The sequence below is a fragment of the Protomyctophum bolini genome (assembly GCF_963924005.1).
Source record: "Protomyctophum bolini genome assembly, chromosome: 18".
NCBI lineage: Eukaryota > Metazoa > Chordata > Actinopteri > Myctophiformes > Myctophidae > Protomyctophum > Protomyctophum bolini.
In genome coordinates this window covers 11,458,354-11,463,702 of record NC_137879.1, presented here as the reverse complement: position 1 = coordinate 11,463,702, position 5,349 = coordinate 11,458,354, and positions in this window count along the sequence as shown.

The window sequence follows — 5,349 nt, the reverse complement described above, 5'->3', positions numbered from 1 at the left end:
ACTCTGACGCCCCCCCCCCCCCCACCCTACACTAGAACTAAAAAGGTATTGTTTATTACAGTGGTGGAAGGAGAGGTACTCACATGTTTTACTTAAGTAAAAGTACCAAACGTAAAATTATGCAGAATGTCCCATTTCATTAGTTTTCAAATGCATGAGCTCACAATGTGTTGCACGCATTTGTGAGCTTGTAGATCGGCTATTTTCAAATGGCCAAAGTGTATATAGGCCTGAAGTGTTTTGTAATAATAATTAAAATCTACAAAGTAACTAAAGTTTTCAAATAAATGTAGAGGAGTACAAGTACACTATGTGGATCTGAGATGTAGTGGAGTAGAAGTAAAAGTATTTGAAATTGGAAATACTCAAGTAAATGTACTTTCCACCACTAGTTTTAGCATGAGTCATGAAGTCAAATCAGGAAATGGTGTACCTATACCAGACACCAGCATTGTGTGTTTTTTGTTTTGTTTTGACTACAATTCGGTGGTTTTCAACCAGTTTGATACCAGGGGGCCCACTATTTATTCAGCATTTGAGTCACGGACCACCATTTGAGGACATTTAGCCTCTCAGACCCGAAACTAAACTTAGTTTTTGTCCACAATTCCATGCATTAGGAGGGATAACAGGCAATCGTTGAAATAACAAAAAAATAACAATTCTTCTTGAGAGCGTAAAATGGAACCAAATGGACCCGTACAGATCCATTTGGTTCCATTTTACGCTCTCAAGAGTTTAAGATCTATAAGGGTCCATTTGGTTACCAACTCTCCATCATTTAGCTGGGGGCCACCTGGAACCCCCTCACGGACCACTGGTGGTCCCCAGACCACTGGTCGAAAACCCTGGACCAATTCAACAGGGCTAATGAGAATAACGCGCGTCTAAAGTGAGGGTGAGGGTGACACATTTCTGTCAAGCACGGTCTAAAGGTCTGACCCACTCTTCAGTTCACCAAATATTCACCGTCAACTTGTGTGGAATGTTTTCCTTTCTTGTGAGTCCAGGTATAGTGTTTGTCTGTGACAGATTTACCGTTTGCCAAAAACCTGCTAATTGGCTGCTGTCTTTTCTAGCTGAAGTATTATTTCTAATAATGTCTTCAAAGAGCACAGATTGTTACAAATTATACTGTCTTTTGCCTTGGGTGTTGGTGAAAAGCATTGCTGTCCTATATATATATATATATATATATATATATATATATATACATACATATACCAGACAACTGGTAAATTAGTATCACAATGTAAACAGTCAATCCTAAATGTCATGGGGTTAACCCATTTACTGTAGGCCTGACGTCGAAATAAATAAAAAGTCTTCTGAAAGAATATATATTTGTGCCGCATTTTCACGATTAAAAAAAAAATAGCAGACCTACAATCTCGTAGTGCGCCACTCGGTGGGGCGCTATGAGCTTGTAAATCTGCTATTTTTCAATAGCTAAAGTATAACATAAGGCTTAGTTAAAACACCAAAAGGGGTTCCCGTACAGAATGGGGCACTATTGTATATGTCATTTTCATGCTACTGCTGAAATGTGAAAGGAGTACTAGCAGGCGAGCACAAGTCGACCATTCAAATGTGGGGCTCGCGCACTTTACGAAGCAACACAAGGCTCCGTTTCACACGTTGAAGGCATTTGTACTTTAATGGCTCATTCCTAGCCGCGAATTGCTAAGGAACACATTTATGCCGCGGCACCGTATCTTTTACCGCTCGCAGAGGTGGCAGATTCAGACCTGTAAGTGATCCGGTGACATATGAGTCAATGAATTATTGCTCTCCTGTTATTGAAATCTACCCCGGGCGTGCGCCAGCATTTTAAAACAGAGACGCTCAATGTTATGAGACAGCAATAATGAGTTTCCTTCTCCTTCTCGTAGATCAGTGTGATCTAGTACTTACAATTAAGCATGGCCCAGTGATTCTATGATTAATGTTTATACAATCCCTAAAGGAGCCGCGGCGGACTCGCAATCCCATCTCTCAGCATGTTTACAATTTCCACACCTATTATTGGGGAAGATGGAAAGCTCCATTTACAATTCAGTAACCTTTATGACAGCATATAGGCTCTCATCAGCATTTTATTTCCTGTGTGTAACACTCCAAGTCATCCACAAATGTCAGAATAAAATAGGCCCATGAAATATTCAGGATCAGCCTTCAAAAGACGCCTGATGCCTGATGATTTAGTTGGGGGCGTTGCACCCTCGCATCTGTTTTTATGGGAGCTTTTAATTTTTTTTATCGAAGGACAGCACTAAGTAAATGGTTCCTCATCTAAGGAGGATTAAATGGTCTTACAATACAATTTACAGAAACATAAGGGCATGTAGAAGAATGGGGCCGACGTGTGTGTGTGTGTGTGTGTGTGTGTATTGTATTCTGTATGAGTATAAACTCAAAGGTATGGTGAGAAGTAGTGGTGCATAGAGTGAGAAGTAGTGGTGCATAGAGACGTGCGAAGTGAGGAGGATGTGTTTCTTTGCAGACACATGTAAATCAATTTGCATTGATCCAAACTGTACATGCCGGCAGCTTGGCACATGTATTGATTAAACAATTAGATAACTGCTTGATCTATCAAGAAAAAAAAAAGCTATTTGATTTCACTAGATCCTGCCCAGTCGTGTGTGTTGCAGGTTCATACTTTAATGTTCCGTCATTATCGATTATAATGGGATAAACACGTATTTTAGACAGGTCATATGGATCTATCCCCTCTAAATGCGGTGATTACCAAGAAAAGATGGGGATGTTTATTCCGATGGTGATCGCAGCACAGCATGCCGCGTTGTTATTGCACATTCTGCTGTTTTTATTCTCCACTGAAGCGCCGCCACATATCTTTGCCACATATCTTTCAGATGTTTGGCCGCTTGTGTCTTTTTTCCCCCCGCCATCTTTCGTACGTAGTTTCGGAGAGGCCAGTAAAGCATGGCTTTCAATCCCCCCCCCCCGTTCTGCCTGTTCTGCTGTTTTCACTCAGGGATGGGGAGTGACGAGCAAAAGGTTTCAGACTCAATCCTTGAGCAAAGGGCTGCGCTGACAGGGATTATTATTTATTTGTCATGGTGGATGTAATAAGCTGTAGATACAGGATGGAGGGCTCGGTGATTTATTGCTCTGTCGACCGCCACTAGCGGGACGGCCGCTCTAGCGTGCAGGATGAATACCACACTGTCAGTTCTGTCCATCCGTCACCATCACCCCCCTCCCCGCGCGGCTCCCGCGCTAGCTCCCTCCTTTTCACGACACCCTCCCATTTCATGCCAGAATACATAAACAATCTTTCATTATTTTGATACCTTCTTCTTCTCCTCCACATTTGTTTCTGCACATAACACGGGCCTTGGTTTTATTGTGTTCCATTATTTCGATAGCTCGGGGGTTGTGTTCTTTTTTTTCTTTCATTTTTTTGAGTTATTATGAAATGGTTGTGCGTGCGGTCGCTGTTTTTATTGACCTGACATTAAGGGAATTGAATCCGTTTCTGTTCGCATTTAGGCGTCAGCCATTCGACACACGCATACAGACCACCATTTTCACATTATCTAGGTTGAATGATGGAATTAGTGTTCCTCAGTATCAGCACTATTGGCTACACGTGAAGTGTCTATAGGAACTCACTATAATATCCTTTTCCACTGAGGAGGTTGGCAATATCCTATTTCATGGCTAGTTAAAAGCTATAGAGCAGTAGCTGTTCTTATGGTTGTCCTGGATGGCATTGTCCGTTGAGAATATTTTGTTCTATCACAGCCTTCTTTTTGGTGCAGCTTTTTTAAGCAGCATCTTACAGTACGGTACATAGCGGGGTGACTCGCGTTGCCTCTCGCTATAGGTCATGTAATCTGGTTAAAAGCCTTCATGGTTTTAGGATTACTTTATTGAAATGTCAGTTAATTGGATAAACATCCCCCCCCCCCCTCTTCCCTTCCATGCCGTAAACATACAGCGCTAGCTCCGCTTAGTCGCCGCGGATCTTGTTTACACGGCAGGGGGATTTGCGTAAGTGGAACTGACTCTGTAAACAGCGAGCTCCCACTCTCGCTTTATGAGAAACGCAGAGCTGAGAGTGAGGCATCAGGGAAAACACTTAGCCCACATATCAGCGCCGCGGACGTGTGCTTGGCGAGAGGGAGCGAGCTCACGTCGGTGACAGCGCTTAATTAATATGAGGAATTGCCTTTGTGTCCGCGTAAATGACTTGAGCAGGAGCGGCTTTGTTGTTTAAGTCCTCTCAGCTGAGTGTTTGATGGGGGTGTTTTTCTGGCGTAAACTGTAATCCGTGAATAACATTACACCCCATGCATGGGACCTCCACACACTGGGCAGCCACATATGACTCCATATATGAGGACACGACACACACACACACACACACACACACACACACACACACACACACACACACACACACACACACACACACACACAAACACACGGCTTTCAAAGCTTCTCTTTTCTTCCTTTTTTCTCTGCAGCCTCTCAGATGTCATTTGCTTCAGCTCAACTGGGTATCTATCTCATTTATGGGTTCATTTTTTCCCCTGCAGATTGTTATTTATGGCCTTTTGTTTGTTTTCGCCCATCATTACTAACAATACGGTTAATAGCAATCATTTGTTATCCGGCACTGGTGCCGATGCCTGCGATGGGGGCAGTGAAGTGAGAATACTCATTTGGAGGTTGCGGAAAGGCTTGACAGGGCCCATTTATAACAAGATCATTGTGGAATGTCCAGCCTATTAATAACCCTCCATTGCAGTCTAATTAGTGCTCCCTGATGTAAATGACTCTGCATAGAGGGGTGTATACGTTTCTCTTTACCACATCATTGCTGGTGTCATAGTAGCTCCTTTTTAGATGGATTTGAAATTCAGGGCCCTGGTTAATACATTATATAATACAGGATATGTATATAATCACGTTGCAGAATATTTGTCTTGGCTAGATAATTATATCAGAATGTTTCATTTGAAGTATTGTCATTGAGACAATTAGACCTTTTCATATACATGCAAAAAAGACAATAAAAAGTCTTCCTGAGTATTATAAGTCATACGTTTTAATTTTTATTTATTTCGAAACTTTTATCCCACCATTTTTGTAACCCATTTTTTTCACCCAGTGTCAATTATCGAATGTAATTGTTGGAGCTGCACTCTGCCAACCTGGGGAGAGCAACGGACTGACCTCATGCTCCCTTCTATGCATGAGGAGTCCAAGCCGCTTCATTTCACCTGACAGGAGGGAGTTTCCATGAAACGCTGTGCGCCTAGCCCTAGAGTTTAGCATCGCTAACAACCGGCTCACTCCTTTTCTCTCCCCCTG